The 25,604-nt window shown below is 39.1% G+C and overlaps 1 pseudogene; it reads left to right on the top strand.

The window, feature by feature from the left end:
• The window catches only part of LOC100725496 (small ribosomal subunit protein eS1-like), a 69,710-nt pseudogene extending 44,713 nt beyond the window's left edge, over positions 1 to 24,997 (top strand).
• Positions 24,998 to 25,604: the final 607 nt, after the last annotated feature.

Genomic DNA, 25,604 nt, shown 5'->3' with positions numbered 1-25,604 from the left:
TGTTGTCAGCATGGACCTGCCCTAAGCATATCTTACCAAGTCTTCAATAAATGTCTCTGCTTTTCACTGGCCATTTTCTGTGTTTATAATGCGTGGCTCAGCAAACACAAGAACGTGGACCCCATCTGCTCCACCATCCCCCAGTAACACAGGTCCTGGTTAACAGTGAGGCTATGAGGTTCCTTCAGGAAACAGCTGTGATGGAAACATTGCAATTTAACTTTTTATTTGTCTTCAAATATTAGCCAGTGGTTTATGAAACTGCTCTTAACAGTTGATACTTAAAGAAACAGAAATTATGTATTTTCTAGAGTAATTTCTCCTTAGTTCTTCTAGAAATGTCTTCATTAAATAGCTTATGCCTATGCGCTTTGGCTTCCCCCACCAGTACTTTCCTATTCAATGGAAGGAAGTGCTGTGTGATGAATGTGATCATTACGTATATTTAAAATAAAGTAATGAAATTTGCTTAATTTTCTACTGTAAATTTGTACTTTAGCATTATAGTAGCCTGTTGTGCATCCCAGTAATTTTCTCTGAAGGATACAGGAAGCCCCTATGTGCTTACCCATTTGGTATGATGAATGGCAAGGAGTATGCATGTGTGCAAAAGTGGCAAAATAGGATTTGTACCCACCTTATATTCTATCTAACTGGTTTTAAGTATGTTACTCAAGCACTCAGAGGGTCCAACAGATCCACATCACTCTAGGATTTTTTTTCTGGTGGAAGTAGCCCAATTCAGTATAATGGCACATGAAAAACCAGGTTTGCAAGTTTTAGAGGAGATCAAAAGTCAATCATCAGATTACTCATACACAGATGATAAAGGTAGCAAAATATGTGCTTTCACTATAGAAGGGTGGTGTGTGTGGATGATGATGATGATTATGATGATGATGATGATGACTTTGATGATGATGACACTGCCCATCTAAGCCAAAGTTCCTGTGACAGTGAATAGAGCAAGAATTGACTGATACAGACAAGAGAATGCAGACCTCCTTGATTCAGATGATGAAGAAAGTAGCAATGTGAGTATATATTTGACTAGTAGAAATGTTGAAAAAAGGCCACATAACCAAGTGGACTGATTCAATGTTAGAACTAGTTCTGAAAAATATAGTGAAGTCTTAGCAGGGGTGAAATCTATTGGGCAGAATGACACAGCAGTGCCATTCAGTGTTGGGGATTGTAACAGACAAGATGCTACATGAAATATACAAAGGCAAAAAATCAAGTAGAACATTGCACATGCACCAATAGCCAGCCATATTTAACAGTGTATTTATTGTGACACCTCACTGGCAGAACTGAAATCTCTCATAGGTCTGCTGGAGTTAGCACAGATTTCTCATGGTGATCACAGGAATGTAAAAGACTTATGGAAAAGCAATGGGTCAAATATGGCATAAAAAGCTATGCCCTTGTAGATGTGAAGATAAGCTTTCAATTTATTTTTATTTTTTGTCTTTTTTGAGACAGGGTCTCACTGTGCAGTTCAGGCTGGCCTTGAACTCACTTTGTAGCCCACGATGACCTTGAACTCATAGCAATCCTCCTGCTTCAGCCTCCTGAGTGCGGGGATTACAAGCATGTGCCACCATGCCTGGCCTATGCTTTCAATTTAGACTTTTATCCTGGAACTCTACTATCAAGTCCTCATTCATACAGTAATAAAACAAATGATGTTGTGAACAGACTTGCTGCTCCCATCGTCAACCTAATTGGAATGTGACATTCGAAAACTGGTTTACCAGTTTCCAATTGATGGTACATTTGCTAACAGCACATTTGTTAACTAGCACAGAAATTATGCAGGAATAAAGCAGAAATTCCAAATGAAATGTTGCAATTTCAAAACAGAATTGTATAGTACAATCTTTGGATTTCAGAAAGGTATAACATTGGCCTCATGTATGGCAAAGAAAATCAAACTGGTACTGCTGATGTCAACACTGCACCATGATAGAAATGTTGATAGGGAAATAGCCACAAAACAGATGCCAGAGATGGAAACTTTCCACAACAAAACCAAAGGTGGAGTAGACGTTGTTGATGCAGCAGCTATGGCGTTATTTGAAACACAAAGCATTGGCCAATGGTGTCTTAATCCTAAATTTGTGGCCTAGTTTGATAGTTTATAAAGGAAATTACAAGTGCAGAATATCACAGAGAAATTTTCTTAGAGAATTGGGCTGGAGTTCATAAGAGATCATTGACAGCAGAGGAAAAACAAAATGTTTCTGCCCAGGGAATTATGCAAAATATTGTAGAATGCACTGGTGAGCTGACAAGTGAACAGCCAGCACAGCAATACAAAGACCTACTATGGCAATAGGAAAACAAAAAAGATGTCACCTGTGCCCTACAGGAAAGTACAGATAAACAAAACGTGCAGTCAGTGCAAGTGATAACTTGTGTATGGAACACACAATTATCATGTGAGAAGACTGCCTTGAGTGTGGGAGTTGAGTCAAAGCTTATTCCTGTGGAGGACTTTTGTGTTTATCCTACAGTTCACATATGTTTTTATTTTTGATGTTATCTTTTAGGTTTTGTAAGCAAATCCACAGCTGATGTGAAAATGTTGATGTCTATTTTAAGAACTCACTACACATTTCACATTTTATTTTATTGACATCTTGTTTCTCTCCTAAGTTCATGTTGTACAGAATTGTGGTGAGCCCCCAACAACAGGAAAAGAAGAGCAGTGACAAGACTGCCGTGTAGGAAAGAAAAACTAAGCACACATGCTGTCAGTGTAAGCGAGGCCTGTGCATGAAACACACAGTTATCATATATGAAGACCATCTTGGGTGTGAATTGAAGCAAAGCTTATTTTTGTGGTAGATTTCCATTGGTATTTTCACTGTAGTTCACATAGGAATTTATTTCTGATGTTATCTTTAGGTTTTTGTAAGCAAATACACACACAACAGATGTGAAAATGTTGATGTCCATTCTAAATGCACAATACATATTAAGAACTTAACATTTTATTTTATGGATGTTTTATGTTCCTGATAATGATGCACTGTATAATATAGTAAGAATCTCCTGAAAAAAATAACAAAACCCTTCAAATGTCAAGTATCTCCTACAAAAAAGCCAGGAAAGCAAAAGGCAGGTGCTGCCATTGTAAATGTCATGTGTGTACAATGTGCTGTTGTCATGTGTGCACACTTCCATGGGTGTGATAATTAAAGTAAAAATTATTTTTGTAAAATGCTGTTGTTATTTTCATTGTAGTTCGTATGAGAACTTATTTCTACTACTCTTTTTCTTTTTTGACCAGGGATCAAACTCATGACCTCGCGCTTGCCAAGAAGGCTCTTATGCCACTGAGCTAAATCCCCAGCAATCTGCTATTTGTTTTTAGAGTTTGTACTTTAAAACAACTTATGTTGAAAATTTTGATGCTTTTATATAAAAAACTCAAAACTATTAAAAACTCAATACTTTATTTTTGTGATTTTTCTGTTAAGTACTCATTGTTTAATATAATAAAACTCATAAAATTTAAATTAATCATTCATCATTAGAAATATTCTAAAGAATAAATGTAGGTCTGACAGACCCATGTTTATGCACCTTGAGGACAAAATTAGTCTTTTGCCCCAATATTTTACCTATAAGTATTTATTGACAGAAAGCTTCTAGGAGGAACAAAAGGGAGTCCTGAGTGGGTGGCCCCAAGAAACTCACTTCTCAAGAGAGTTTTATAGAGTAAAACCATGAGATGAGTCAGGTGTAAGGTGGTATAAAATTATGATTAACCAATAAGATTACAAGTGTAGTCGCCTAGTTACTGTTGACCCTGTGGGAAACCACAAGGTGGGTATGAGGTGGGACAAAACTATGGTCAACCAGTAAGAGTATGAACAGAGTCCTTGGGTAATATTAAAAGGGGATCAAACTGGGAAGCAGTCCACAGCAAGCACACGTGAGACAAACAAGGACTTTTCTGAAAGGGGTGAGTTAAGAAGGTTCTGATCCTCCACCTAAAGTGATTAATGCCCATTTAGAATGTCAACCACTGCTTTTCATCCCCAGGGAAAATATATGGGTGTAGTCACTGCTCTTTGTCCTGAGGCCTGACCTTCAAGGATTCCTCCTATGGCCACAGTTGTCTCTTGCAATGACCCCTCGACCCAGCCCTGTCTGACTGCCTATAATATTTCTAAATAATTTAGCTATCTATAGTAAAACCTGGTCATTCTCTCATGCCACAGTCTACTTTCATCTCAGTAAACAACCTACCCATTTCTTTACATCATAAACCCCAGTGTCATTATTAATTTCTTCCTTTTTCCTCATAACTCTCCCTACTCAGTCCATCACCAAACATAGCCTCTTCTCCACATTCTGATGGACACCACCTCCTAGGCTTGGTTGTAGTCGATTCATTGTGTCAACTTGGGCAGTTTAGAAGTTTTACTGAAAGACTCAGCAAGGAGTCAGGGTTCTTACTTCGTAAACCCTCATCCTGTGCAAGAGTTGGGCAAGGAGATTTTGTGAGTGCCAGTGTACAGTATAAGGCAGGAAAAGAGGCTTGTTTCCCACCTATTTTGTTCTGGCTGCTGCCTTGAAGTGTTGCCCTGGTGCCATGCCACCCTGCCTTCAAGCCAGCTGATTATGGACTGAAACCTCCAAAACTGTAAGATAAACAAGCCTTTCCTTCCCTAATTTTGGGCATCAGGCTATTTTGTCCCAGCAATAAGGGAAAAAGTAACCAAGTCATGGTTCATTAATGGGAGTAGGAAAGTGGGCTCCTTGGCAGTCTCCGTTTTTGCCCATCAGTATCCAGCTTCCATGAAGCATACACAGGGACCTTTTAGAAGTCATTACTAGGTTTTTTCCTAAGTTTTCTTAAAATCACTCTTAATCAAAATTCTTTATGGCACACAGGAACTATAAACACTATCAGCATGGCACACAGGAATTTACTCTCTCACTGCTGGACAAAGTACCCAACACCTACAAGTTAAAGGAGGAAAGGTTTATTTTAGCTCACTGTCTATAGATGTTTCAGTGCATAAGCTCAAAAACCCAAAATGTGCTGTACTTACTATAACTTGTTCTCTTCCTGTAAAACTTGTGTAATTGCCAGCTAAGTTGCAACCTTGCAACATCCCCACCATGTAACCCCTCCCTGCCTCCTTGGTTCCTGTAACTGCTCGTTCCACCTCCCTGGTTCCTGTAAATCTAAACCAAATTACCTTTTATGGAGACAAACTGATCCTAAGACCCTGACTCCTCCCCTTGTGGCTGGCTTCTTTATAATTCCCTGCAGCCCCTGGCTGGGGGCACACTTCCCTGGCTGCTTTTCTGGGACAGTGCTGCTGCTGAGTTCAGCTAATAAAGCGCTTTTTCTAATTTTTTGGAGTCCGTCATTTTTCTGCCCATAACACATAGTTAGCTGGCTCCAAGGTGGGGTGGCATGGCAGAGAAAAAATAGTCTGTGGCAGGCCAGGCAAAAGGCAGTGATACCCTCCCTTTCCTATTTTTTTTTTTCCATTCATGCTACAAGCTTACTTGTTGATGCTACCCACACCCAGGATGGGTCTTCCCTCTTCAGTAAACCCATCACTGACATCCAGAACTAAACTAAACCAATCAGTGGAGTAATCTACTATCACACTTCCATAATCCTGTCACTTCCAAAAGCCCCACTGATAAGCACATGAGGCTTTGGGGAGATATTTATATATAAGCCATAACAGCGTTCAAGAAATATTTGCTGAAAAATCTGGACAAGTTGGTATATATCAGTAACCTCAACTCTCAAGAGGCTAAGGCATAAAGATCTTGAATTCAATACCAGCATCGCTGTATCCAAAACAGTCAAAAAAGAAGGAAAGAAGGGAGGAAGGAAAGGAAAGAAAGAGAGAGGGAGAAAGAATATGCAGTAAATAAATGATAGATAAAATAAAGAAAAAGATTTTAAGGAACATATCCCCAAGACAGAAACAGCTGAGGAGGAAGAAGTTTCCTTTCACTACTTCATACTGAAGTGGAGTTAGACAACAACTGTACAACCATGCCATCTGTTACTAATCCAGTATGTTTGGGACAAGAAGTTTTATAATTTCACATTTCCTTGGATTTTGGAATATTTGAATATGCATAATTAGATATCTTGGGAACAAGACTCAAATTAAACAGGAAATCATTTGCATCTCATTTACATTTTACAGCTGAGCCTGAAGGTAACTTTATGCACTGTTTTTTAGTGCACTTGCACCTTGGCTATGACTCCTCACAAGAGGTCATCGGTGGAATTTCCCACTGTGGTAGCATGTCAGTGTTTAAAGAGCATTGGGCTTTTGAGATTTTCAGATTTTCAGTTTAGGAATGCTTAGCCTGTAGTACACATCCCATTCCTAACTGCAGATTCAGTTACTCTTTCACTTGCCACTAGGGAACTTGGGTTATAGAATCCATCCAAGAATATTATTACAGATAGATATCTGAACTAAGGAAACACCAGCTTCAGCTAGAGATTTTTACATGCAGTTTTTGTTCCTGGGGAATGCTTCTCTAGTTCAGCGGCTTGCCCTAGCCTTTCCAATGTGAACAGACTCCCAGGAGCAAGACTCTAGTTCTTCTGTTGAGGAGCCCTAGCCTCTCCAGCAGGGCTATTGGGTGGGAATTAAAATAACTATACTCCAGTTCCCTCTTCTGAGTGGCCTACCATGTTGCAAAGGAAACACCCAACAGTGCAAGCTGATCCCAGGGAAGGATCACCATTGAGCAGCCAAGCAGTCAGCCTCTGGACTCCTTAGGTTGGCAGCAAACACCAATTTATTCCACCTACCGGTCTCCAGGGCTATGTAGTAAGCTCTCCATATTGTCCCGGTCAAGCCCATTTCCCTGGGTGTTAGATAAGCAGTGGACACTCCTGCACCTGGAGGAGGACCTCCACACGTAGAAAGGTGATTCCAAAAGTCCTAAACTCAAATATCCAAAGACTGACTCTGCTACAGCCTCGATGTGGGCACGAAGGACAAAAGGATAACAAAATCAGGTTTTGCCATATCCTTTAAAATATCTGCAATGCTGAGCTGAGGATACAGTTTGGTGGTAAGGCATTTGCTTAACTCACACAAGGCTCTCTGCTCCATCCCCCAGCACTACCAAAAATAAAATAAAATCTGCAACCTGGTCCCCACCTTCACTATGGAAATATAGAAATAAATATTATCATAGACAGCTAAACTAGGCAAAAATATTATAGGCAGTCAGATAGGGTGAGGCCTTCCAGAGTCAAATCAAAGGTAAAACACATTTCAACTGGCCAAAGCCACATGTATTGGAGACCAGGCCTCAAGATAAAGATTGGGATGATCAGGCCTCTTTGTTTCTTCAAAGGACAAATATCAGTCCTAATAAATCCTAGATAGACATCAGTCACCCTACTAGGTTACCAAGACCTCCAGATCCATCATTTCTAAAAAAAAAGTCTTTGTATTGTCCATGCCCATTCATTACATGACTTGCTTCTCCATTGGATCAATATTTCCTAAGCAGCTATACTTATAATCTTATTGACAAAGCAGAGCTGTAACTCACACTCTACCTGCATGGGTATTGCTCTATAATATATCCCTGTAAAGTGGGGTCTTCAGGCAACCCATTCAGCCCCACACCTGTTCCTCTGACAGAGCTTTCTATCTCTCAATAAATATCTTCCTACTCATAACCTCCATCATTCCTAGAATTCATTCTTCAATCTTCAGAGAACATGAACTCAGCACATTAGACATCTAACAGGTTGAGAGTTATAATATATCCTTTAAATCATATCTGTAGGCTCTGATATCACCCCTGTAACAATATCACCACAAATGTAGACAATGTATTAAAATTCAACCTATACAAAGCAGGGTGGGCTTCAGCTACAACCACCATTCAAATACCCTATTGCATTAACTTCTTCAACACATCTACTAGCAATATTTACTTGACTCCCCAGGTGAACCTGCCACTGGCCATGCTTTGGAGGGAAAATGCTGTGATAACATACTATAACAAGATTGCCAGCCTGCAGTCTGTTACCATATGTCTGTTTGAGGCAAAAGAAGAAATTAGATTAACTGCTGAGAGTGACCTCCACTTTAAAATTCTACAAAACAACCCAATGAGTCCATTAAGCAATGTTAGAAGAGCTTCTAAGACTTCCTGGAAATCACCCCGTGGGTCCTTCCCAAAATCATCACCAAGTCTGCTCTTCCCTGTCCTTCCCCTCTAGTAATCATAAGTCCCCCAATGTCTTCTCCACCCACCTCTTTGACAATCCTGAAGACAAATTCACAGGTTCTTTTTTTTTTTTAATCAGTACCAAGGATCAAACTCAAGACGGCCTGATTGCAAGACAGGTGTTTATGCCACTGAGCTAAATCCCCAGCCCCTGAATTCACAGGTTCTAAAACCAGGTTACTAATCATCAGGGGTAAACAAAAAAGTTAACATCAGTAACAGCCACCAAAACCAGGGAATGGTAAAGGTTCCCTCAGCCCTGCTGCTCTTCCAAAAGGGCAGGTAGGCTTTCTGGTATCTTTGAGCTTCAGCTTTGATTCCTGATGGCAAACTCCTTAATCCTTTTTCCCAGTCATGTAATTTACCATCATCCATACCATCCATTTGAGACATAAGAAGAAGGACAAATATAATTATTCTGGTACAGAGGCATAAACGAGTTTCCAAGGTAAGCTGAGTGAGGTAAAAATCACCTTCTCTTCCCTTGGTTCTGCTTAAGTAAGGTCACCTTACTCCACAGGAACCTGGCACCAGCCTGAACATGTCTTGCTGACCAGATTGGTTCTTTGGTTTCCCACCGGCGTTTTGTCTCAAAGGCATTTGGGGCATTTCTTCAGAGTCAGGGCATTCCTAAGAAAAACCTTTTCTTAATTTCTGAAACTTTCTCACAGTTTAAGATTAAATTATGTAGAACAAAGTATGGAATTTCTCAAAGTTTTTAAGTTATCTTACAGAGTCAATACCAGAAATAGGCAAATATTCATGAGTTTTCTACCCATATGGAAATTCTCCTCCCAATAAAAAGTGAACACAAAATCAAGTCCTTAAAGAATCATCTTTACAGGTGAAAGTATGAGTGGGAACAGTTTGACAATCTGCACAATTTATTGCCAAACCCAAGACAAAAAATCTTGTATGAGAATTTCAATGTGAATGTCCTCATCTAATTACTAAACAAACCACATGATTACAGGATTCTTACATCTTTGGAGAATGCCAACTTTTCCTTACTGATCTTTTTCTCTTAGAGTAGAGAATTAGAGCTGTTTTAAATCCTCCACTTTTGACTATCACAATCTTTCTTAAGGGATGTCAGCCTAAAGTATAAGCTGGCTGCAGAAAACTAGTCTGAAAGATAAGAAACAGAAATATTTTTATGTATTAACATATTTCAACTATATAAAAAACAACAACATAATCAGTAGGCACATTTCCTAAGCTTTACCACACTTGATCTCAAATCAAAAAAAAATCCTGTTGCTATACTTACATTTTTTACTTTTTTTTAAATTTTGTTTAAGGAGAAAAAGAAAAAAACAGAAAAAGGGTACAAGTTATACAAAATTTCAGAGAAAATAAACAGTAGGAAATTATTAGTTAATAGATTACATATTGTCATCTTAGAAATAGTTGTTCAAGTTACAAAATTAAAACATATAAAGTGGACATTCAAACAGTGAGATTGCAAACAGCTCTGTTCAATGATCCTACAAAACTCAGTAATATGGTTATCTATCTTACATGCTTAAATATACATGCAGTTACATCCTTTAGAGCACTTTCTTTTCCTCTCTTTTATACAATGACAATTACACATTTTGGGTTTTATTACTCCCACAGTTCTGATTACTTTTTTTGAAGAGAGTAAAACCAAATGTGACATAGCAAAACAGAGTCACTCAAATCAAAAGGATGGACATAATACATACTGTAAAAACAAAATACAAGGTGATCAACATTGCTTACCATAATGCCTCTTGCTATCTTAAAAATAACTGCTCATATCATCAGTTATAATAAAATTGAACAAAACAGTAAAGAATAAAACCAAAACATGGAGACATTACAGAACTTCAAAAGAAGATAATAGTCAAACCAGAATGGGCGTCATAATGAATCTTACTGTCTTCATAGTTGTTGCCTATACTCTCAAACTTGGTAGTATCAAGCAAAACAGAATAGAGGAAAATCAGTCAAAACAAGATGGTGAGAGCAATATAAGGTTTCAAATCAAGTTAATAGGAAATCAAAGTGGGTTACTATAATATATCCAGCTATTTTTTTATTTTTCCCTTCATTAAAAACATAAAAATAAAAAAGTAAATAATAATAAAGGAGATTGAGATAAAAGAGGACATAACAAAACAGCACAGGTCAAACAAAACATAACCATTTAAGCAAAATGGTGTTTCACCACCAGATATCCTGACATAAAAGTAGTTACCATAGTGTCTCTTTCCTTGAAATCTTTGAGTATAACTTCTTATACTGTAGCATCAAACATATCAAGACAATGTAAAACCATTCAAGATAATGACAATATTACAGGGTATTTAGAATCAACTAACAGAAAATGAACAATGGTTTCTGTATAATCTCCTTGTCTATAAAAGCTTTTGTTTATATTATCACATATAATAAAATCCAATAAGACACAACATGTTAAAACTGATGGAGACAGAAGAACAAAAGCTTGATGGGACTTCAAAACAAGATGATATTAAATCAGCACTAGCTATTATGATGTCTTATTTTCTCCAAAATAGCTGTTCCTACCATCCAACCTTCTCTGCCTCATTTCTGTTGAGCTCTTTTTTGTCATTAGTTGTCAGTTTGTCTTCTTCATTTTGCTTTCTGCTCCATTCATTGTGGCCTCTCTGCCACTGTTTTTGGAATCTTGGTATTTTCCTTTTTTAGAATATCCTGCAGTATTCTCTGTAGGGTTGAGTTGGTGGTTGCAAATTCCCCTAGTTCCTCTTTATCCTGGAAGCACCTTGTCTTTCCATCAATTTCTAGGGACAGTTGTGCAGGATATATCAATCTTGACTGGTTATTATCTTTCAAAGCTTGAATTATTTCCCCCCATGCTCTTTGTGATTTGATGGTTTGTGCCAAGAAGTCTGCTGTAATTCTGATGGGTGTTCCCTTGTAAGTGATCTGTTTCTTGTCTCTAATGGCTTTTCATATTCTGTTCTTATATTGGATTTCTGGAATTTTGATTATTATATGCCTGGGTGTAGCTCTGTTTGGGTTGTAGGTGGCTGGGGTCCTGTATGCCTCACACATCTGAGTATCTTTACCTTTTGCTAAATTAGGGAAATTCTCCCGGATTATTTCTGTGAATAGCCTTTGTAGTTCATTTGTTTGTGTCCCTACTTCTTATTTTACATTCTTTAGTCTTAAGTTATAGATCCTCTTATCATTTTCAAGCCTTTGTATTATTGCTGTTTGTTTTCTTGTTATTTTTAAGAAGTTTTTCATTTCATGCTCCCACATTACAAATCTGTCCTCCAGTCCAGATAATCTATCCTTTGTTTCTTTCAAGCTGTTATGCCAGCTTTCAATAGAGTTTTTAGTTTCCTGGTAATCTCTTTGAACCTGCTTCACGTATTCTATGTTTTCTCTCCTTTCTCCATCAAACAATTCTCCCCTTTTTTTCTGTTCTTCCATTCTACCATCTGTTTTTTCTTGGGCGGTACTTAGCATTTCTGTAACTATTCTACTTATATCTAGCTTTAGGTCATTAAATACTTCACTTTTGAACTCGTCTATGAGGCTCCGGAGATATCACTTTATGTCTATTGGTGCCATGTCTGATATTGCATGTTTTCTGTCCTCATTCTCCTTTGCATTTACCTTTCCTGGATCAGTGTTCTCAGGATTGGGGGCCAAGGACCCTTTCTTGTTGCTCCCTCTTCCCATACTTTTTGTTCCTTCCATACAGGCACATATAGGAGGCCAATTTACTTTCTTTGTCAGTTACAGTTTGTTTGAATTGCACCAGCTAGGTGTTCCCACCCACTGCAGTGTACTAGGGAGACACAGAGCTGGGCAGCCTCTGCTGGGCCCGCTCCTCCAGGTCAGCCAACCTACTAAAGGCTTCACTGCTAGGGTGCACCACCAGGGGCTGGGACCTGGTTTGGGCTAGCCTACTGGGTCTTAGTCTGCGGCATCTACCCACCATGTTCTCCCAGAAGTCTATACTTACCCAGGCCAAGCGCTCCCCACCAATCCTGCTTGAGAGGGGAATATGCAACTAAAGTCACTGCAGTGTTCTGTTCCAACTAGTCTGCCAGGTCCCATAATGTCCTCTGTTGGAGCCTCCTTATCTATGGAGGGGTCCCCCTTCCTCTCACTCACCGCAGGTCAATGAAGGGCTCCCCGCCAGTCCCACTCTCAACTCCGTTCACCGATTCCCACTCTCAGAGGTTTGGTGTCTCTCTCCCTGCTGTGCCAATTCAGACACAGCTGCAGCAACAGGAAATTCAAATCGCAGCTTCCAGAGGCATGGGTTCCAGCTTCAGTGCTGAGATTTTATCTGTTCCAGTTATAGCACCAGGATTGCATTTCCAGTTGGTTTCTCTCAGCTTAGTTTGTTCCTGGGTTGACAGGGTATATCTCCCCTTGCTTAAGACTCCTCACACCACACCATTCCTGGATTCCAAGCTGGCTAACTCAGAGAGCCTCCGTAGCTGCTGTTATCTACCCACCATGTTCTCCCAGAAGTCTATACTTACATTTTTGAAAACTAGGCAATCATGCCAGAGTTAAGAACATGAACACCAGCGCATGCCCAAGCCCTCTTCAAGGCCATTTTCTAAACAAACAAATGCATTTTATAATCTTTTCAAAACCGTGGTATTACAGGGACTTTCAGGAAGATGGTGGAGCAATAGGCAGCAGAGAAAATAGCCTCTCTGAGAGTCACTGGAATATAACAGCATCATGAAGAAGACAAGGAAGCAAATGGATCCTCTGGGCCCAGGAGGAATCTGAAGGATGAATTGAATCCCACAGAGAAAGTAAAAGGAAAAACATCAATGAAGAATGCAGTAGCTAGCAGTGCCTTCGCCCTGAGATGGGACTCACTGCACAAGAGAAGCTGTTCAAACCTGGAGACACATGGTCACAGTGACAGTGATGGCTGGTGACTCTAGAGACCTCTGTAGAGATGCAGCAGTGGAGGGAAGCGGTGGACATGGAGGACTGCACTGGCTGGTACTGTTGGTCCTAATAATCAATGACTGAGCTTAGCTAAGGGTCACAGAAAATATGGTGGCAGAGTGCCAAAGAACCAGGGACTAGGCCAAACTATTAACAACTTCTCATCTCCAATAAACTGAAGAGGTAAGATCTTCCAACAGACTGAAAAACCAAAAACCAGCTACACTTGGAAGATACCTCAAAGAAGTAATCATCAGCTAAGAGTCCTAAATACAACCAATAAATCAACTCACTATAGGCAATTTACAAGCATCACCTCATGAACTAAACTTTAAAAAAGAGAGAAAATAAAATCAGAGTACACTTAAGCAAAATGCAACCTCACATATCCAATTTGCCAAAGGGAAATCCAGCGGGTAATGTGGTGGGACAAGGCAAAAGTCCCCACCAGGTCTCTCTGAAGAGGAAACACCAAAGCAATTGAATGAGGCTCTAGAAAACATGAAGTCAGAAATAATCTCTCAAATAACTACAGGGATTTTCAAAATACACATCATGCTCAGCAATGTTAGAACAGACACAGACAAAAAAAAAACAGAATTAAGTAAATTATGGAAGCTCAGCATAGGAAAGAAATTGAATCCATAAAGCAGATTCAAGCAGATATCCAGGAGAATAAAAACTCCACTGAAAACATCTGAAGCAGATTAGGCCAACATGGGGACAGGATCTCTAATATTAAAGACAGCATGCAGTTAGTAACCCGGAAAAGGAAGATTTCTCAAAAATACCAAGAAATCATCACAAACCAATCCAGGAGCTGCTAGATGAGACAAAGAAGAATAACCTAAAGTTAATTGAAGTCAATGAACAAGCAGGAGATACCACAATGACATTAAAATATGCTCACAGATATCATGACATAAAACTTTACTGATAGAGAAAAAGAATTTGACAAGCAAATAAATGAAGCATATAAAACTCCAATTAGCAATAATCAAAAAAATCTACATCCAGGTATATCATACTCAAGCTTCCAGAAATTCAACACAATAATAGAATGTTAAAAACTGTTAGGGAGAAGAAACAAATCACTTATATAGGAAAACCTATCAGAATTACAGCTGACTTCTCAGCACAAACTCTCAAGTCGAGGAGAGCTTGGAGTGAAGTGCTTCAACTTCTAAAGGAAGATAACGTTCAACTCAGAATGATTTACCCCACAAAATTATCTTTCAAAATTGATGGAGAAATAAGATACTTCCATGACAAAGAGCATCAGAGGAAATTTATGACCACAAACGAGCACTCCAAAATGTTCTGCAGGACAGTCATAAAAGAGAAAATAAGGACAACTCCATGAACCCCAACAAAAGTAATTCACCTGGGAAGACAAACAATTAGAGGTAGGGGGCAAAATGGGGGAGCTAACAAGAGGAAAATAACATGACAAGCATAAATCAATACATATCAGTTATAACCATCAATGTTAATGGTCTCAATTCACCAATCAAAAGACACACACTGGCGGAATGAATCAAGAAGCAAGATCCAAAAACATGCTGCATACAAGAAACACATTGAATTCAAAAAGAAATTCATAGACTGAAAGTCAAAGATGAAAAATAATACTCCATGTGACAGGAACCCACAAAAAAGGAGGGGAAGCTATTCTATGTGCAGACAAAGTGAATAGCAAACCATGATAATTGAGGGAGATAAAGAAGGTTAATGCATCTTCATAGAGGGAAAAGTTCAAGAGAAATCAATAACAATCATAAATATATATGCAACAAGTACCAGTGCACTCAACTATATAAAACAATTACTAATGGACATGAAAAGTCAAACAAGCCCCAATACAATTGTATTGGGAGACCTCAGTACCCCACTATCACCAAAAACAGATCAACTAGACAAAAAAACCGTAACAAAATAGTGAAACTAAATCAAACTTTTGAGCAAATGGACTTAGTAAATGCCTATAGAGTATTCCATCCCACAACATCAGAATACACATTCTTCTTAGCTGCACATGGACATTCTCCAAAATAGAACATATACTGACTCATACAACATGCTTAAGTAAATTCCAAGGAACTGAAATTATCCCATGTATACTATCAGACCACAGTGCAACAAAATTGGAAATCCATGCCAAAGCAAACCAGAACTTCATAAACACATGGAAATTAAATAGCACTCCACTGAAAAATGAATGGGTCACAGTTGAAATTAAAGAAGAAATTAGACAGTTTTTACAGTTCAATGATAGTGACAATACAACATTCCAGAACTTGTGAGACACCGTGAAAGTAGTCTCGAGAGAAATGTATAGTAGTAAACACCCATATCAGGAAAACAGAGCAAGCACATATAAACAACTTAATGTTGAGCCTCAAACTTCTAGAAAAAGAAGAACAGGCAAAACCAAAACTCATATGAGGGAAAAAATGATAAAGATCAAAAGTGCCCTAAAGGATACATCAGCAAGTGTGTTTAGGTATGTTAAATAGATGACCATATTAATGTTTTTGATTGGATCATTGAATGCAATTGTTTGCAGTCTCACTGTTTGAATGTCCACTTTGTATGCTTTGATCCTGTGACTTGAACCACTGTCTCTAAGATGATAGTGTATAATCTATTAACTGGTGATATCTTACTGTTTTTTCTTTTTGTTGTTCTGTATTACTTATACCCTTACACTGTTTTGTTTTGTTCTGTTTTTTCTCTTTTTCCTTTTAAATAAAATTAAAAAAAAAAAAGATCAGAGCATAAATTAAGGCACCGGAGGTTAAAAATGCAATACAAAGAATCAATGAATCAAAGAGTTGGTTCTTTGAAAGATTAAATAAAATTGACAAACCCTTAGCCAACCTTATCAAAAAAAGCAAGAAAAGACTCAAATCCATGTAATTGGGAATGAAAAGGGTGAAATCACAACAGACCTTGCAGAAATCCAGAAAATCATCTATCTATACCTATTTAGAAAACTTGTATTCTAGCAAGATGGAAAACACAGAAGAAATGAACAGATTCCTAGACACATAGGAATTACCAAGGCTGAATCAAGAATATATAAAAATCCTAAATAACTCAATATCAATAAATGAAATTGAAGATGTAATTATAAACTTATCAGTGAAGAAAAGCCCAGGCCATGATGGATTCACTGCTGAAATCTTCAAGAAATTTAGAGAAGACCTAACACCACTACTTCTCAAACTCTTCAGTGAAATTGAAAGGGAAGCAGTACTCCCAAATTCATTCCTGGAAGCAAGCATTACCCTGATACCAAAACCAGAGAAGGACCTAACCGTAAAAGAGAGCTACAGGCCAATCTTCCTAATGAACATTGATGCAAAAATCCTTAATAAGATAGTGTCAAACAGACTACAGCAAACTGTCAAGAAGATTGCACACCATGATCAAGTGGAATTCACCTCGGAGATGCAGGAATGCTTCAACATACATAAGTCCATAAATGTAATACATCATACTAACACAGCCAGGGACAAAAATCATATGGTCATCTCAATAGATGCAGAAAAAGCTTTTGACAATGTCCAACACCCATTCATGATAAAAAGCCCTCCAAAAAATTGGAATAGATTATCTCAGTCTGATAAAACCCATTACAACATCATATTAAATGGACAAAAACTGAAAGCTTTCACTCTAAAATCAGGAATAAGACAAGGATATCCCGTCTCCACTCTTATTCAACATAGCCCTGGAAATTTACCTTAATCACTATTACATATTCACTTTTACCAAGGGATTATTGAGAGAATGAAAATTAATTTTCTTGTTCAATATTATCTTCCTGACCCTTTTCTGGAAGTTCTGCACACTCTTCCCTCACACTTATTCCACTCTTAGAAAATTTCCATGTCTTTACACTTTACAAAGCATCAGTGATGTTTGCCCTACTTAAAACAGTAGTGTGTAGTTTCTTGCCAAGCCCAAGACAAAAACTCAAAATCCAAAAGTCAAAGACAGTTGAAAACTGGCGCTGCACAACACTGCCACCCTGGACCCCCACAGTGACTGCACGTAGCTATTACTATTATTAACATTCCTGCTTTACAATGATAAAACTGAGATTCGGGTGAAATATAGGCACAAGACCATTCAGTGAGTATAGGGATAACTTCCAGGACTCATGTCTTCCAATCTCAAATTTTGTTTTGCATTTGTTTTCACTGTAATTAGCTAAGCTGAATACACAGCTCAAGGCTTTTGAGGCATCTTGCATAGAAAGCCCAAAATCTAAACAATCTTTTACCTGCCCTGGTTGACCTGGTCTAAGCAAGAGATTCAAGCTTAAGATCCAGAGATTATCTTTATTTAAGTTCTGAGAAGAAGGGAAAAGCAGCAGCAGGAGTATGAAGCCCACTTACAGTACTCAGGATTGGTCTGGGCTATCAGCTCCCTGGTTATTAGGGAATCAATACAGGAAACCACAGGAGTTCGCAGACCATCTGCTTCCCCTTTGATGTAAGCATCGCCTTTTTCAGAAATGGATTTTGTGACTAATGTGGAAAGAGGGTCGGTTCTTCATGGCAGTTCCCAGCAAAATGGAGCCCTGCCAGGCTCCTCCGAAGGGGATGCACCATGTCCTGACCCATGCGGGTCGCCCTGCCTGTGTGGACACTGCCTCTCAAGCACATAAAACACCCAGGACAGGAAACAGCACTCTAAACCAGGGCAACACCCTCTTCACACTTGCTCCAAACTGTGAGCCTCTCTTCTGTTATGTCTTCTGTGCTAAACTCCAGAATTACCCCAAAAGAAGGGCCAGACATAGCACATCCATCCTAACAAAAGACAGTCTTCATGGAGTCTGAACTTCACTGGTAATATCTGCACTCCATGAAGACCCTAGCACTACAGAAATTGAAAAAAGGGAAAATACCTCTGCCATTTGGACTGCACACCTCTGCAGTGTAACACAAGAGAATGCTCCACAGAAGACAGCCACATTTATAATCCCAAGTCTTACATAGGTGAGGAAGGCACTACCAGAGGACCTCATTCCTTTTGTAAACTAAGCTGGTAAAATATGTTCTTTCTATCCTGAGGAAAAAATAGCGCTCTCTCTCTCTCTCTCTCTCTCTCTCTCTCTCTCTCTATCTCACTCTCTCTATTCGGGGGCCTGGCCTAGATCATCTCCCAAATGAGTATATGGTGAGGGCTTAAAATAAACAAGTGGCATTATTTGAGGGCTCAAGAAGGGATCAAAATCCTCTGCAGAATTCTGAGGGTTAAGACCTCCAGAGGATGGCTCTGGATAGCCTTTTTTTATTTAGAGGGTTAGAGTGGGAAATGCAAGAAATTGAACAGACCTTGGGAGTGGTCCGAGGATTTTTCTAAGTAACAAATTATGTCTAAATTAGGAGAACTATCTTATGAGAAGATCTCCATGTTGCATTTCAGTACAGGAGTGAAATGCCTGCAGCTACAGTCTTTATTTAGTTAACTGGAGTTGGAGCCAGGTGTCCTCAGCTGTGATCTTATCTTGCCCTGGCCATGCAGTAGCCCTGCACGTATGTTCAATTTCCAGTTTCAATGGCTCCCAACATGTCTCTCTCTCTCTCTCTCTCTCTCTCTCTCTCTCTCTCTCTCTCTCTCTCCTTCCCTCCCTCTTTCTCCCTCTTTCTCTCTCTCCCTAGCTTTCCCTAGGGCTGTTCCAAGGATGTAGATGAGTCTAGAGAAGAACAGTGTGAGCACGGTGGATTCTATTTTCAGTTTTCATCTTTAGAAACAGCTTTGGCCTGGTTGTTTTCAGTTCCGTCTTCATTTCTCTGTCGGCCTGGAGCCCAGAGATGAGTACCAAATGTTCACAGTGGGTGCAGCACCTCTCTCTGTAGAGGCTGCTTTCCCTGCTTCCTATTTAAGGCACTAGTAATTAATCCGAGCTGCCTTTTTCAGGCACAGAGAAACCAGATTGTAAAACCTAAGATTCTTTCCTTTCCTTCCTATGGTCCTCTCCCTCTTTAAAGAGAAATATGTAACATTTTTCTTACCATCACAACTTGTTTTCTTTTTTTTAAGTTGTATTTTCTGACAATTTTTTGGTTAAAAAGTCTTTGGGCACTTTGGGCTCTGAGGTATTTGAATGACAGGAAGTAAGTTACAAAACTCCATCCCCAGAGAACAAAGATTGGAACACAGTGGGGATTTGTTAATAATATGAAAAGAGATTTTCTACATATAAATTACATTGGCATGTGTTTCTAGATTTAATGTCCATAAGGTTCCAATTTTGACTACAAAGGAAAAAAATCACATTCAACATCTCCTGTTATAAATTTGACATGAAATTAGTGAATTTTATTCAACAAAACCATTCACCTCTAGGGAAAAAAAAACAGCAAATAGCCTGTCTAAATCCAAAATATTCTTATGGCAAATTGTTAATATAGTTTCAAGAAAAAAATTGTGAGGGGAAAAAATATAAGTACTCCTCCATGACATGCATCCAAAATTAGTGCTAATTTATAGTGAGTTTGACACTTCTAATTAACTGCTTTAGGAAAATCTCCCTCCAGCCAATTGTTGCACATAATGCATTCCTTGCTTTTTAAGTTTTAAAAAGGCAGGAGAGAAAACAATATTCTATGTCAGACACTGAGACATGTGCCTGTAATCCCAGCACTTAGGAACCTAGACAAGAAGATCACCATGAGATCAGGGCCAGTCTGGGCTACATAGCAAAATCCTACCTTAAAAAGACGAAAACAGAACAACAAAAAGAACCTGTTACATATCAGAGACCAATAAGGCCTAAAAAGTAGTAGGAAAGTTAAAATGATGTGTGAGCACTTGGACGACAGCTCCCCTGTGCCCTCCACCAGGACCAGCTGCTCCAGACACCATTCAGGATGGTTCTTGCCATTTCCTTGGATAAAGAGATTAGCAACAGCATCTCTGTGCACAAGAAACAGCAGAATATGTCCTAAGAACTGTATGAGCATTATATGAAGCCCAGCTTCCACAGTTCAGGTAAGCATTGTCTGTTCCATTTTTCAGGTGAGGAAATTCAGAATATTTAACTCACATAGCTACTGGGCAGGTCCACACCCCATGCAAACCCATTTAAACCTTGTGCTAAGTCTCACTGGAACTGTCTTAGTCCCTTCCTGCTAATCACATGGTATTCTTATAGGACGTCAGGACCTCCAAATGTAATATAAAGGAAATAATGTAACTCCCAACTTGCTAGATGTCCAATACACTGAGTTCATGCTCTTTAAAATGGAAAAATAAATTCTAGGAAGTATGGAGGTTAGGAGTAGGAAATATTTATTGAGGGGAAAAGATACAAGTCCTGAGAGACAGGAGGGGCCCCATGTGGATTGTCGAGGACCCTGCTTCTAACAGGAAGTTTTGTAGAACACAACCACATAATACAACATGGGTTACAGTTATGATCAACCAATAGGATTACAAGTACAGCCACCTGGGTAAGAGCAAGTCTGGGAAGCAAGTAATGTAGCAAGTGCACATGGAAAGAACAAACCGCTTTTCAGGAAGGGAGGAGTCCAAGGGTCTTGGTCACCCACCAGGGTACCTGATGTCTAGCGAGACCTCATTAGAGCAGATATTACCACTTCACTCTGGCTTGGTCATTCTATCTTTATCTTGAGGACTGGCCTCCCAATAGATGTACCTCCAGCATTTTCATATCTGTTCTGACTCCGAGAGTCCAGGCCTATATGACTGTCTATAGTATTTCTACCTAACTCAGCTGTCTGTAATAATATTACAGACTGGGCAATTTACAGAGGAAAGAGGGTTATTTTGGCCATCAGTTCTGGTCCAAACTCAAAGGACTACGCATGGTAACACCCAGCTCTCCGGCTAGCAGAGTCCTGCAGCGGTAAAGGCATGAGGCAGCAAGTGGTAGGGAGTGAGCCCTGTGTCTCTCCTGGTCTCTCTTTCCCTCTTCTTACAAAGGCACCAGTTATCAGTCATATAAACTCCACCCTCATAACCCCCTCCAATCCTAATTGCCTTCCACAGACCCCACTCTAACCCCATAGTTGGATTACGTTTCCCAGTGGGGATTAAGCATCACCATGAGTTTCAGAGGAGAGAAATCATTCGTAAGCTATAGCTCAAGGTTAAACCCTGCTTTGTTAGCTTTTTGTGATACAACTAATATAAACTAACATCACTGCCATTTTTAGTTCTCAAAAAAATTTGCTTTCAAAAAGTTGTATCGCTTTGTTCAACTGTAGCATGAATTACAAAAGATTAGCTAGAGTTTAAGACTTTAAGCTCTGTTACTATGAGAGCTCACAGAAAGAGCTTCTGAACATGTCCAAGTGCCTGAGATACTTTCTGCCTGTCTCTAAGTGGTTCGCCTGAAACCTCATGGATTTATTTGTCAGATCATCCCAGGAGAGTTCCTCCAGTTACTGCACAAGGCCTGCAGGTGGTGGGTAGTGTTGAACTACAGCTAATTCACTGGTTCTAATGAAGAAAAGCTTTCTTTGTGATTCATCCACCACTGGATGCCACACTCAGTCAAATCTTCAGACAGGATTGGATCTATCATCCAATCATAGACAATGTGGCATCCATCTACTTCATAGAGGCTTTCCTCCTCACTGACATCCCAGCATGTGTGTGTCTTGGAGACTGACCTTCAGCTGGCCTAGACAATGGTCAGCAAATAGATGCATCTTCCATCTCCTCTGCCCTCCTCAGGGGCACTCATGACCCTGGTACCAGGTCCTGCTTTTCCTTTTAAGTATTATGAAATGCTCTGAGCTGCTACAGTGTGGATCCCCAAGGATTAGACTCCAGAGAGTGGCACTGCTCATAGGTAATTAAGACTATGAGAGGCAGGGCTATTGGGAGGAAGTCAGGTCACTGGGACGTTGTCTCCAAGGGGATTGTGGGGCCTTGGTATTTTCTCTCCAATCACCCCTGGCTATCAAGTGCACAGTTGTCTTCCATCATGCACTCCTGCCACCATGTGCTGCCTCACGGCAGGCCAAGAGCAACAAGGCCAAGCAACTATAGACTGAAACTTCCAAAACTGTGAGCCAAAATAAACCTGCACTCTTTGTAAACTGATTCTCTCGGATATTGTAGGAAAGGAGGGTCAATAAATAGGCAGGAAAATAATAGGATGAAGACCTCAATAAGGTTTCTGGCAAATCCTGGCTAAATAGAGTTAAACCCTCCCTAGAGGGAACAATTCAGTGGAAAAGCAAGAAAACTGAGAAGCAGCATGGCTCTGCCAAGCAGCTCAGCTAAAGTTAGTCCCCACTTCCCACACTGAATAACTGTACAGAGGAGACAAAGGGGAAGGGCTACATAACAGGATACTCACATATACACCCACACCCACAGAAACAGACACACGCAGATTCTCTCACATGGCTCTGCACTAAAAGATACATGCATCCCTTTACTTATTAATTCAGCCTTGCATATAAGGCCTCCACAAATTTCAGAGATAAGACTTACCCATATTCAATGAAACCCAGATTAACAGTCTTGGAACCTAAACTAGTCAATCAGGTTATGACAAACTCGGGGGCGGGGGGAAGTGAAAACAATGTTCCCAGGGGTCCTCCATCTTTCCCTCTTTTGGGAGCCTCCTACTCTGATTTACCAGGATAGCTATGTCTCCTCCTCCCCCTCACGCACACCTTTTCAATAAAATGCCTTCCTTTCCTTAAGCTTTATAACTTTAATCCTTTCCTCGGGTGAGCTTCCCCCACCCAAACATGATCGAATGTTTTCACACTGCAGAAAGCTAATGTATGCATATGAAATGCAGAAAACAGCCACCATTTTTATTTTACTATTCAGCCTTTATTTTTAATTGTTTATTAATACATTTTAGATATATATAATTATCACATTCATCATAGGAAATTTGTACTTCTCCATGATGTATTTTAATTCTTTTTTTTTCTGTTCCCCTCCCCTCCCTTCCACTCCTCTTCCTCCCTATTTGCAAAAGTTTTGTTTCCTAGTTTCTCATTTTTTCTTTTCCCATTCTTCCTTTCTCCCTCCCCCTCCCTATTTCCCCTTCCAATTTGAACATTTTCTTTCTATTTCATAATATCTATTATACATTTTGGTCCTTATGTACACTTTCAGTTCTCTTCCTATCTCACAGTATCTTTTGGTCTTCATTTACACTTTCAATTTCTCACACCAGAGAAACCATGTGTGTCTAACTTATTTCACTTAAGAATGTGGTCTCAAGGTCCATCCATTTAGCTAGAAATGTCTCCAGTTTATGCCATTATGAATATGGGTGTATATATCAGTGGGATAATGCTTTTAATTCTTTCAGGAAGATACCCAAAAGGGAACTAGCTGGGTCAAACGGGACATCTAGGCTTAGTGTTTTGAGGAATCTCTACACTGGTTTCCACAGTGTTTGCACCAGTCTACATTCCCACTAACAATGAAGAAGGCAGCATTTATTATTGGTTGATTTCTTGATAATAGCCATTATTTCTGGAGTGAAGTAGAATCTCAGCATTGTTTTAATTTCCATCTGTCAAATGACCAGGAATGTTGAACATTTTCTCATATATTTATTTGCTGTTTATATTTCTTCATCTGAGAAGTGTCTATTCATTTCTGATGTCCATTTTTATACTGGTTGTTTAAATTGAGGAGGGTCTGATTTTTGTTTTGATTTGGTTTTGGTTTGTTTGTTTGTTTTTTTAGTTCTTCTTATATTCTATCTATAAGTTACCTCTACGGGTTATCTCTTCAATTAGTTTGTGATTTCTTTTGCTGTGCTAATCTTTTTAATAAGACAATCACAGTTGTTGATTCTTCGTAATATTTCCTGTGCAATGAGGATTTTGTGCAAGTTTTTAAAACAGTTACACATTGTGATCTTACTCTGTGTCAAAAGAGAAAGCATAAGTATCTGTATGAAATTCACAAAATATATTCTCTCCAATTATATTTATTTTTAGAAAAATACATTCTAGCCCTTTTGGTTCTCTGATGGTGGGAGTTAAGAGCAAGCACCTTACAAAGGCAGCAAAAAGGAAAAGAAAAAAAAAGTGGTTGATCCATTTTTTTTTTTAAAGACTGGTATGATGTGAAGGCACCAGCTATGTTCAACATTAGAAATATTGAAAAAACACCAGTCACTAGAACTCGAGGACCTAAAATTGCATCTGATGGGCTCAAAGGTCTCATGTTTGAAGTGAACCTTGCTGATCTGCAGAATGATGAACTTTCCTTTAGAAAACTCAAGCTAATTACTGAAGATATTCAGAGCAAAAATGGCCTGATCAACTTCTGTGGCATGGGTCTCATTCATGACAAAATGTGTTCCTTGGTCAAAAAATGGCAGACCGTGATCAAAGCTCGTGGTGATATCAAGACTACCAGTGGTTGTTTGCTGCATTTGTTCTATGTTGGCTTTATGAAAAAATACAATGATCAGATATGTAAGACTCTATGCTCAGCACCAAGTCTGCCAAGTTCCGAAGAAGATGATAGAAATCATGGCCCAAGAGGGCAAACAAATGACTTGAAGGAAGTGGTTAATAGATTGATTCCAGACAGCGTTGGTAAAGACATAGGAAAGGCTTACCAGTCTATTTATCCTCTTCATGATGTCTTCATCAGGAGAGTAAAAACGCCCAAGAAGCCTAAGTTCGAATTGGGAAAACTCATGGAGCTTCATGGGGAAGGTGATAGCTCTAGAAAAGCCACTGAGGATGAGCCTGGAGCTAAAGCTAAAAGAGTTGATGGATATGAACCACTGCACCAAGAGTCTGTTTAAAATCCAGGGGTTTTTTTTGTCTTTTTCATTTTTATCGGTATCAGGGATCGAACTCATGACTGCCTGCTTACAAGGCAGGTGCTTATGCCACTGAGCTAAATCTCCAGCCCCTTACAATCCAGATTTTTAATTGTGATAAAATCCTATTTGTGATTACTTGGAAAAAAAAAGAAGAAAAGGAAAACTATGTCTTACATGTGGCCAAATTTAAATTCCCCTTGTTTCGTCTATTGGAGAATTAGTAAATAATAGAAAAAATAATTTCTGTTGACTCATTACATAAAACATGTAATAGAAATTTTCTCTTCCTGTAGGGATAAAGGGCATTAGTAATGTGCTTCTATTATTAGACTGCATTTTCTAGTACATTTTTCTAACAAAACATATCTCATCATATCCACTCTTTTATCCCTCATCACTAACTTCAGAATCACCAGAGGTTAAATTTATTTAACTTGAGAGTCACTGGCTGGACTGCTGGGGGGTGACAGGATTGCTCTAATTCAGGAGCTGGGTCCCTGGATAGAACTATTGGTGAGAGGAGCGCTATTTTAAAGAGAATGAGAATGAGGAGTACAAAAGAAAAATCTAGACTTGAATCACAGAT

The sequence above is a fragment of the Cavia porcellus genome, unplaced genomic scaffold, assembly GCF_034190915.1.
Source record: "Cavia porcellus strain 051 isolate PalLab524CR breed Dunkin Hartley unplaced genomic scaffold, mCavPor4.1 scaffold_2, whole genome shotgun sequence".
NCBI classification, from domain to species: Eukaryota; Metazoa; Chordata; class Mammalia; order Rodentia; family Caviidae; genus Cavia; species Cavia porcellus.
This window is presented reverse-complemented; position numbering and strand designations above follow the sequence as displayed.